The sequence below is a fragment of the Pocillopora damicornis genome, chromosome 9 (genome assembly GCF_964200805.1).
Source record: "Pocillopora damicornis chromosome 9, jaPocDami1.2, whole genome shotgun sequence".
Lineage (NCBI taxonomy): Eukaryota > Metazoa > Cnidaria > Anthozoa > Scleractinia > Pocilloporidae > Pocillopora > Pocillopora damicornis.
This window is the reverse complement of record NC_142678.1, coordinates 10351087-10363093: the sequence shown is the minus strand read 5'-3', so window position 1 is coordinate 10363093 and position 12007 is coordinate 10351087.

The window sequence follows — 12007 nt, the reverse complement described above, 5'->3', positions numbered from 1 at the left end:
AAAAGTATTTTTTAGCATCCAGAGCAAAAAGAAGAATGTGAGGCAGTAAGCCACCAGCTTTTTATTGAACTCACTAAAATTTACCTGGAAGGCATTAACTTTCTTTTGTCGCGAAACTCGTGGATTTTAAAACTTTGAAACGACCTACGATGACTCCTGAAACTGGAGTTTGAGTCCATTGGCAAACTATGCCAGCTGGTCTCATGAGCAGATCAAGCGCTGACGAAATTAGACAGTTTTGAAAAAAAAATCGAGACAAAAAATCGTCATGACGCAATTTGTCCTTTGATTTTGTCAAGGGAATTCTGGTTTTGTCTGCTATTGCAGATAGCCCAGCTGGGCACTTACGAATCAATTTTTTTAGTTGAATAATAGCCATCACTCTCGATAAATTGCAAATATATTACCCATGTGATCCGACTACAACTTTAATTCCAAAAACTTCGAAAACATCTCCAGTCAGTGTGGTTTTCTTTTACTGCTTCACATTTTCCCTTGTGCTGTGGCCATTAATAAGTACTTTCACCGCATTTCCAATGTTTTTTTTAAGTGTTTGGATGTTTAGAATATACCAATAATTGTTATATTTTTTTCCATATCGTGGTCAAAATGACCGGAACGAGACAAAATTAACTTGTAATCGAGGATTTCGCCGGATAGCTGATAGTACTTCAAGTGACTCGATACGTCGTTCCGGCATTCCAGGAGAGAAATCAGGGTTGAAATACCCAAAGCCACTCCAATATTTGTTTTCCATTTATCAAGTAAACCTTTGTAAAAGTTAAAACTCTCATTAAAATGTAATTCAGTCCATTTTAATAAATTTCGATTCTAATTCGTTACACCAACTAATTTTGGTTTCTATTTGTAGTACCTGCGAAACAGGCCCTATGGCATGGGGAAAAATTTGCACAATCACGTCACGCAATATATCAAGCCGGGTTTTTCCAGTCGATTTTGATGGTCGAAAGGAGATGTCGAGTTTGTCGCTCAAAACCGTTGTGGTCCATAGGAGCGTAACATCATTAATGATGGAAAAAAATCTGCGGAAAGGAGGATTAGTTCATCTGGTTCCGTATACTAAATCTCGGGAGAAACTGCAAGAATTATTTCAGAGTGTATGCGTGTTGTTTTGTAAGTATAAACACTGTAACCTATTTTAACTTGGTTTTTGTGCCCTTTTACGCAACGCAATATGTCTGTTATGACCAGAGTACCAAATTTTGTTCTTTAATTTTGATCTTCTCCACACTGTGAAAAGTTCATGACCTGATATTTCAACGTAAATTATCGAGAAGGCGCCTTCCGACACCTTTGTCTGCTTTGTAAGTCACCCAAGCGCGCAAGCGTTACCACCGATCACATTTAGGCAACGTTTTAGGACAACTCGGCATCTAATCTCCATTTAGTTGCTGGGGAAACCCTAAAATCCTCAACGTAGAAGATAAACGAACGAAGCTTGAACGGTCAAAAGGAGATCTTGGTCAATTTTAAGAATCATGCAAATGATCTTTGACACGAGCGCAATTGAGCAAACACATGGATATGGATTTGCGTTGTTTTTAAGAAGTTGGTGGATGGAAGCTAGAGATGTACCCGCGGATTTGAGGCAATCCATGACCTCATTGGTGTATAAACTATGCACTGATATGCTTTTTCAGCCCGATTAACGCCAGCATTTTGAGAATTCTTTCGTACAAAGTAGTGAATTTTTGATATGCAAATTAAGGTCGAAGAGAAGGGTCTCCTCTGATCACGCTGGTATGAAAAATGTCTCAGCTGAAGTTTCCATATTTTGTCTGTGAACTAACTGAATACATCTTGTAACTCGTAGCAAGATAGAATTCCGTGAGCTACATTGTGGCAGTCGCTGCGCGCTGGACAAAATCTTTGAAATTTACTCTTTCGATCGCTGTTCTCAGGGGTGGTCTGGCCAAAAATCATATTTGGCTTGTGGCGACGCAAAAAAAGAAAATTGGAAAACAACTAAACTATTTTTGAAACATGTGTCCTAAACCCTTTTCATGAGCAAAAAATAAAAGAAAACTTTTTGCCGACGGGAAGTCGAGAGGACCGCTCTTAGCGAAAGTGGCACTTAGGAAAGATGATGCGATCTGTGCAGTTTAACTGCCTTCCGTGGTTTGACTATTTAACAAGTCGAATCCATTAAAATAGTCACACTATTTAAATTGATTTGACTTCTAAAATAGTCAAACCAGTGAAGACAGTTTAACTGGACAGATGGCAGCATCTATCTTAATTGGTTGAAGTAGTTCAAATGGTTCAACTTTACAGATGGTTCAACTTTACAAATGGTTCAACTGCACAAAATGCATAACTAGCTTAAATGGTTCCATGGTACAAATTGCACAATCTAGCTTAAAAAGTTTAACTACTTAAGGTAGTAGTATGGTACTTGGGGCGTCTAACGCATATTTACCAGATGTCAGTGATTCTGTGTTGTTATTGTTGCGCAGTAATTTTGCGCTGGCCTTTTCTGACAATACTCATTTCTGATTTTACTTATTTCCTGGAATTCAACTGTCTTACCGAGTTTGACCATTTAACCGGTTAAGCTAGTATGGCCATTTGAAAAACTTCATCAATTAAAATAGATTGTGCAGTTTGTGCAGTTTATAACTGTCTCAGCTACTTTGACTATTCAACGAGTTCAGCCAATTAAGCTTGATTGTGCAGTTTGTGCAGTTGATCCTATCAAGCTAGTTATGCATTTTTACGCTTGAATCAATTCACCTAGTTTTTAGCATTTGAACTAGATCGACCATTTAACATAGATAGCGCAAATTGTGTACTCTTACGGTTTTCGCTCGTTTGATTATTTAACCAGTTCAACCAGTTAAACTAGATTGAGAAGTTTGTGCAGTTGAACCTATTAAGTTCGTCATGCATTTTGTCCCCTTAAAAAATTTGAGCTAGTTTGACATTTGAACTAGTTCAACCGGTTGAGATAGACTGTGCAATTTAGCTGTTTTGGAAAGTTTTATTAGCTAGTCAAAAACCATAAAATAGTGACGCCTGCGAAGATGGCTAAATACACAAATTGAACAATTTTATCACCGTGGGTTGCAGTAGTTCAAATGATCAAACTACCCTGAAAAGTCCAACCGGACAAAAAGCGTAACAAGGTTAAATAGTTCAAACGGTAAAATAGTCAAACTATTGCAAACAGTATTACTGCACAGTCTACAGAATCTATGTCAACTGGTTAGACTAGTTCAAATGGTCAATCAAGCTTAAATTATTAGAGTGGACAAAATTCAGAACTAGCTTGATAGGATCAACTGCATAAACTGCACAATCTGGCTGAATTGGTCGAAGTAGTTCACATGGTTTAACTAGCTTGAATGCTTCAACTGAACAAAGTGCTCAACTTGCGTAAACAGTTCAACTGCACAATTTGAACAATCTTGCCCAAATACTTCAACTGGTTTAACAGTCAGACTAAGGTCAACTGAGAAAAATAGCACAATCTACCTCAACTGGTTAAATTAACTTCAAGGAATAAACGGTAGAAACTGCAGGAACAAGACAATGAAACTGCACATATTGCAATATCTTTGTTAATTGGTTGAAGTAGTTCAAATAGTCAAAGTAGCTGATATGGCTCAACTAGACAAAAAGCATAACTATCTTATCGGTTCAACTGCACAAACTGCACAATCTAATATCAGTGGTTCAACTGCAAAGTAGCTAGGATGGTTAAACTTAGCCTGGTGTAAGGGTTTCATCTGACAAAAAGCATAACCAGCTTAAATAGCTCAAATGATAAATATTCAAACTAGCAAGGAGACAGTTAAACTGAAAAAATTGCATACAGCGAAAACAGTCAAACGACACAAAATGCAGAAAGTAGCTGAGTTGGCTCAATTGACTCTTATGGACAAAATCCACCAAAAAGCTAATTGGGTCAAATGGTTTAAGCCAACAAACAAGCGAAGAAGTGAAACACAACAAAACTGGACAAATTAGCTGAATTGGCTTGTTTACCACTGAAATGCGCTCTTTTGGCTGTGCCGCATCAAAAATGCTTTTTGGCCTGTTTGCAGCTAATCACGCTGGTTTAAGCTTTATCTCACTTAATCCAACGTTTTGGCCAAATTACGCTTTTCTCAGCTTTTTCGCACCCAAAACATGTTTTCGTTTGTTTGCATCTAAATTGGGCTGTTCTGGGCTTTATCTCACGAAAAGCAACGTTTTCCTATTTTTATTGCTAAACTTCTCTGTTTTCGCTTTATGACACCGACAAGATGTTTCCGTTTGTTTGTCGCTAAATTTGTGCCGTTTTCAGCTTTATTTCACTGAAGACTAAGTTTTAAGCATTTATGCAGCTAAATTACGCCCCTTTCAGATTTATCTGACCGAAAACGATTTTTTGCTTCTTGCCACTGCAATGAGCTGTTTTTAGCTTTATCACCACACCCAAAAAAGGTTTTCTGCCTGTTTTCAGCTAATCACCTGAGGTTAGCCAAACCACGGTTTTTCCTCTAAACTGAGCTGTTTTAAGCTTTATCGCAACGTATAACATTTTTGCGCTTGTTTGCCATTGAATTAAGCTGTTTTGAGCGTTATCGCACTGGCCCGTTTGCGGCTGAGTGATTTTAGCTTTATCTCACTCAAAACAAGATTTTTGCTGTTTTGTTGCTAAATTACGCTGTTCTCAGCTTTTTTTGCACTGGAGAAAGGTTTTCGCCTGGTTGCAGCTAACCACGTTGATTCAAGCTACACCTTATACCCCGTTCACACCAAAGCACCACGGATTTAATAAGACTGGCCATTCACACTGCGGGCGCGTTTAACAAAACACGTCTAAAACCGTGTTTAACAAAACTATCTCGCGAGGTAGTTTAACAAAATGTGTTTAATAAAACACATTCAAAATGGCGGCAGAAACCAAAACGCGCGGAAAAGTTTGGGAGCACAAAGAAACCCCCCTGTTACTTGAAAAGTGGGGAGACGAGAATATCCAGCTCTGGCTAAAATCATGCACAAGAAAAAAGCCTTTATGGCGAGAAATTGCGGCATATCTTTGAGCGGCAGGCTAGGAAGACAGAGACGACGGCAGCTGCAAGACACGAATTCCCACTCTGATGAGCGCCTCTAGAAGCTACAAAGACGAATGCTCTAAGACGGGAAATGCCACAACAAAGAAGAAGCCGGCTTTCTTCGACGAAGTGGACGAGGTTTTGTCGGACAAGCTATGTAGTGGCTGTATGATGTTGTATCATTTTACGTCAATTACAATTACACGAACGCGAGGCTGAGCATGAACATGAGGCTGCATTGTTGTCAGCACTTGTTGTTCGGTGTGAACGGGTTGATCAGTTAACCATATTTAATTAAACATGGTTTCATTAAACTTTGTTTAATTATACATGTTTTTATGGTGTGAACGGGGTATTACTCCTAACAACCTGTTTTCTTTTTTGCTGCTGAACCACGCTCTTTTCAGCTCCATCGCACCGAGAACGCTTTTTCGCTTGTTCGTTGCTGTTCCGCTGTTTTTAGCTTTCTTGCTCTAAAACTGGGTTTTTGGCCTGTTTGCAGTTAATTGACTGATTTGAGCTTTATCTCGCTCAAAACAACGTTTTTGCTGTTTTGTTGCTAAATTACGTTGATTTTTACACTGGATTAAGGCTTTCGCGTGCCTGCAGCTAATCACGTTGATTGTACGTATATCCCACTCAAAAGAACGTTTTTGCTATTTTATAGCTAAATTACTTTGTTTTCAGCTTTTTCGCACTGAAAAAAGGTTTTCGTCTGTATGTAGCTAATCGCATGGATTGTAGCTATATATCACTCACAACAACATTTTTGTATTTTTGCTGCTAAACTACGCTCGTTACAGCTTTATCGTACCAAAAACATTTTTTGTGCTTGTTTGCTGTTGTTACGCTGTTTTTAGCTTTCTTGCGCTAAAACTGGTTTTTTGGCTTGTTTACAATTAACTGAGTGATTTGAACTTTATCTCGCTCAAAACAACGTTTTTGCTGTTATGTTGCTAAATTACGCTGTTTTCAGCTTTTTCGCACTGGAAAATAGGTTTTCGTCTGTTTGCAGCTAATCACGTTGATTCTAGCTATATCTCACGTACAACAACATTTTTTTATTTTTGCTGCTATACTACGCTCTTTCCAGCTCTATCGCACCAAAAACCTTTTTTTAGTCTCGTTTGCTGTTGTTACGCTGTTTTTAGCTTTCTTGCACTAAAACTGGTGTTTTTGACTGTTTGCAGCTAATTGAGTGATTTGAGCTTTATCGCGCTCAAAACAACGTTTTTGCTGTTTTTTTTGCTAAATTACGCTGATTTTGCACTGGATAAAGGTTCTCGCCTGTTCTAAGTTAATCACATTGATTGTACCTACATCTCACTCAAAACAACGTTTTTGCTGTTTTGTTACTAAATTACGCTGTTTTCAGGTTTTTGCACTGGAAAAAGGTTTTCGCCTGTTTGCAGCTAATCACGTTGACTCTATATCTCAATCACAACATTTGTCCAATTTGTGCAGTTTAACAGTGTTCCCATGTTTGACTATCTGGCCAGTTGAATCGATTTACCTAGTTTGACCATTTTAACTTCTGGATTCAATTGAGCTACATTGTACAGATGTTGCAGTTGAATCATTTGACCCAGTTATGCATTTTCTTCAATTAATTTTCTTCAAATGGTTCCACAAGTTAAATGTCAATCGAGTGATATCAGTTGAACTGCACAAATTGCATGTTGTCAAACTAACTTAAAGCCTTTAACTGGACCAAAATTCATAATTAGCTCAATAGGATCAACTACACAAATTGCACAGTCTAGCTTAAATGGTGGAAGTAATTCACACGGTCAAAGTAGCTTATTTGCTTCAATTAAAAAATAATGGATAGTTAGCCTAAACAGTTCAAATTCACAACCTGGACAATCTAGCTGAAATGGTTAACCTGGTTTAACAGTCAAACTGAGGTCACCTGAGAAAAATTGCGCAATCTATCTCAACTGGTTAAAGTACATTAAACGATCCGACCAGCTAAGATAGTCACACTGCACAGATTGCAAAATCTTTTGTAATTGGTTGTGGTAGATCAAATTGTCAAACTGGCTTAAATGATTCTATTAAACAAGATGTATAACTAGCTTAAACGCTCGTTATACAAACTGCGCTATGTAACGTAATGGGTATAACTAGTTAAGAGAATCAAAGTAGTGGGAACAGTAAAAGTGCACAAATTGTACCGTCTATCTAATATGGTTGATGTTGTTCAAATGCTCAAACTTGGTTAATTGGTTTAACTAGACGAAATGAATAACTAGCTCGATAGGATCACCTGAACAAACGACCTAAATTGTTTAAACTCGTTAAATAGTCAAAGTAGCTAAGACAGGTAAACTGTACAAATTTTATAATCCTTCTTTGTTGATTAAAGTTGTTCAAATGGCCATACTAGCTTCAATGGTTCAACTGGACAAAATGCATAACTAGCTTAAAGGGTTCAACTCTTTAAATAGACGGGCGGAAAAATCTAGCCCAATTGGTTTAAGAAGTCAAAATAGTCCAACTAGTTTAATTGGTTCTGCATTTTAAATGGTCAATCTAGCTTAAATGACAAAATGCCTCGATTGCTGAAATGGTTCGACTGGGTAAAAGGCGTGGATAACTAAATCGCCTCAACTGCAGATGTTTCACAAGCTGGCTCAAACGCTTCGAGTGCTTTTAAAAATACTCAAAGAAGCAGACACAAATAAACTGCACAAATTGCAAAACCTGTTTGAGTTGGTCGAAGTAGTTCACATGGTCAAAGTAGCCTAAATATTTATGTGATACCCATTGATAAAATAGCACAACTTATCTCCTATCAGGATATGTCTACTGCAAGCCAGATTAATAAAACTAGCAGAAGCTATGAGGTTAGGAAGTCCTTTTATTATCAAACCGACAAAGAAACAAAGTGGTGGGTTCCTTTGTACATTGCATGCAAGTATTAGTGCGCCATTGTTATTAAAAGCATTAACTGGTAATGGTATTCAAGGTTATAGCAGATATTGTAAATGCCAGTTTCTTACATTGGTTATCCTTTGTAATCGAACCAGTCCGTCCGAGCATCTTAGGTTACGTGGTTTTACCGAGGTTCATTCCAGTTTAGGCCAAACCTCAGCGCTGAGCCTTTTCTTTCGCTTCGTTCATACTTCGCTTGTATATGGCTAACGAACCAGTTACTGGGCTGTCATTTATCAAGGCAGTTAGGGGAAGCTAAAGGATTGAAAATTGTGTGAACTCGTGGATTAACGGTTACGGTAACAAGATTTTTGCATTGTAAACCACCGGATAGTGTTGAGCATTTCGCTGATTTAGAGGAATAAAGAATGAATTTTACAGCTGATACAGTTTAACCAAGAGTGGATCACTCATGGAAGGACACAAATGAGGGAAGGAGCGAGATCTCCAAAGGAAAATGAACGTTTTCGACGAAGAAAAGGATACCATCCGGCGTGAAATGGATGTGGAAAAGAAATCATCTCGCCTTTGGTCACCACGTACAATATCTCCGCTGACCGGTATCGTAGTCGCTGAAGAAACTCACGTGGACGCGCGAAAAACGGAAAAAGGTGGGCCCTTGTTGGCAGATTTTGAGAGCGAAAACAAGTGCTTACTGAAGTTGAGTAATTCGATAAGCTACTTGTTATAATGCGAGAAGCACATGATATGTATCTCGGTTGCCCGGATGATGATGGTGCGATTAAATGAGCTCAGCAATGGTATAACAGTCGTGATAAGGTTTGTGTTTCAATTAAAGCAAAGTATTATTGACTTAAAGCAAAGGCTAAGGCTGCAGCATTAGAGGTTAAGGCCAAATTCTTCTAGAAGAAGCAAGCGCTAAGAATGGCCTCTGAGGAGCTTGAACTTCGGCAGCAAATTGCAGAGGCAAAGGCTGAAGAGAAAACTTATGAGCAGTTTGATGAAGAACAAGTCATTGATGGCATGAATGATTATTTGAAAAATGTACCAACTAAACTAACTTCCATTCCCATCTTATCTGATGCACAACCTATCGGTCAGTCCACACCAAAGGTGCCTTCTGTGAAATTCCAAAGTTCAGCTATTGTCAGCATCATTTCAACGACCACTTCTGTTAACACGTCCATCAGTGCTTCTAGTATGAACCCAACTGCCCAACCGTCTGATCCAAGGAACCTTCCCATTAAAGAAGAAGAAATTGAAAAAGACAATGAGATTCCCCCTGATACCGAGCTATATCATGACGATAAGAAAGGATGTATGTACGTTTACGGAAAGGATTCAAGCCTTTTACCAGATCAAGACCATATTAACATTCAAAGGAAACAGGCAGAACTGTCAAAAATTATTGTTGCACAGCAGACCAGAAGTCTCTCACCTAGCCATAAGCCGCCTATGTTCTCTGGGGATGTGATTTCATACCCACCTTTCACAGCAGCCTTTGAAGTTCTCACAGAATCTAAGGTAGATAATCCTAGTGAGTGCTTGTATTTCTTGGATCATTACACTAATAGAAAGGCAAAGGAACTGATTAAGAGCTGTTTATGAAGACTGAAGATTCGTACAAAGTGGCTAGACGACTTTTGCAGAAACACATACAAGATTGCAAGTGCATACATCACGAAACCATCAAGCTGGCCCACTGTGAAACCTAACGACGGAACAGGGCTACAAGAGTTTTACATTGCCCTTGAGCAAGCAGGGAACGCCATAATAGCCATGCATTACATGAATGACTTGAGCATAGCCAATGTTCTGCGCCAGTTGTGGGAAAAGCTGCCGAGATACCTTGGCAGTAAATGGACGGAAAGAGTTGGCAAGATTAGGAGTAACAAGGGACAGGCAGCCAACTTCAACATCTTCTGCCAGTTTGAGTCTGAACAAGCCGATTTGGCGACAGACCCAGTCTACTCAGCGGAAGGTATCAGCAGACCAAAGGATACAGTTGACGAGTACCGCAAGTCGGACTAAGGCAAGACTAGGAGAGGAGAGATAGAACTGAAAACAGCGTAAATTTAGCAACAAACAAACGGAAATATCTTCTCAGTGTCATAAGGCTAAAAACAGCGTTAGCAACAAAAAAAGGGAAACGTTCGTTTCCGCTAAATCTTGCCAAGAGCAGCCCAATTTAGCTGCAAACAAACGAGAACATTAAGAAAGATGTTTTTTCGTCTGGCCACGAGCGTGGGACAAAGAGAAATTCTGAGTCCCCATGAGGAATCGAACCTCAGACCTTCGGTTTTGCGCTCCGATGCTCTATCACTGAGCCACAAAGAATCTTCGGTGAGCGGGGTCTATTATATGTTTTTGGCGCGAAGAGCTGAGAAAAGCATAATTTGGCCACAAAAATAACCGAAACATTGTATTAAATGAAATAAAGCTAAAATCAGCATGATTAGCTGCAAACAAGCAAAAAGGCTTTTTTAATGTGACAGACCTAAAAAGAGTTTAATTCAGTGGTAAAATAAGTCAGTGCAGATCGTTTGTTCAGTTTTTCCTGGGTTTCACTGTTTTCGCTTGTTTCGTCGCTTAAACCTTTTGACCCAATTTAGCTTTTTGGTTAATTTTGTCCATTGTCCGAGCCAACTCAGCTTCTCTCTGACTTTTGTGCCGTTTGACTGTTTCCACCGTTTGAAATTTTTTCAGTTTAACTACCTCCTTGCTAGTTTGACTATTTAGCCAATTAAGCTGTTTAAGCTTTTCATGCATTTTGTCCGATGACCCTAATCCTAAGGTATGTTTGATCATCTTAGCTACTTGACAGTTGAACCATTGAAGCTAGATTGTGCAGTTTGTGCAGTTGAACCGATTAAAGTTAATGTTACAATTTAAAGTAGTTTAACCATTTGAGATAGATTGTGCAATTTTCCCCAGTTGACCCTAGTTTGACTGTTAAACCAGTTGAATTATTTGAGCTAAATTGTTCAAATTCTGCAGTTAAATTGATTACGCTGGTTATGCACTTTTATTCAGTTGAAGCATTCAACCTAGTTAAACCATGTGAACTGCCTCGACCAATTAAGTCAGATTGTGCAGTTTGTGCAGTTGATCCTATCAAGCTAGCCATGCATTTTTACCAGCTAGAGAATCTATGACAGTTTGACCATATAAAGTACTTCCACTTATAATATAGATTGTGCAGTTTAACTGTCATCGCTCGATTCACATTTAGCAGTTTGAACTATTTAAGGTACCTATGCGTTTTGTACAGTTTACCCATTTCAGTTAGTTCTGAATTTTGTCTACTCGAACAACTTAAGCTTGATTGACTATTCGAACTAGTCTAACTAGTTGACATAGATTCTGTAAACTGTGCATTTATACTGTTTACGATAGTTTAATTGACTATTTTATCGTTTGAACTATCTAACCTAGTTATGCATTTTATCCGGATAGAACTAGTTTGATCATTTGAACTGCTGCATCAAACGGAGATAGGATTGTTAAGTTCGTGTACTTAGCTGTCTTCGCTGGTTTGACTATTTCACCAGATAGTAAAACTATCAAAACGAGCTAAACTGCACAAATTGTACAATCTATCTTCATTGGTTGAACTAGTTCACATGGTCAAACTAGCTTATATTTTTCAAAGAGACTAAATACATAACTATGCACTTTGTCTACTTGAACAGTTTAAGCTTGATTGACCATTGACCTATTCAAATCTGTTGACATAGGTTGTGTAAATTGTGCAGCTATACTGTTTTCGATAGCTTGACTATCTTACCGTTTGAAATACGTAACCTAGTTATACATTTTGTCCTGTTGAGCTTTTTAAACTGGTTGGACCATTTTAACTCCTTGTGTATTTAACTATCTTTGCTGGTTTTACTATTTAAGCGATTAAAAAAAATCTCTTTCCACTGGTTAAAGTTGTTAAAATGGTTAAACTTAAAATTTTTCAAAAGGGCAAAATGCATAAGCAACTTTATAGGTTCAACTGGACAAACTTTTCAATCAAACTTAATTGTGAATGAAAGTGATCC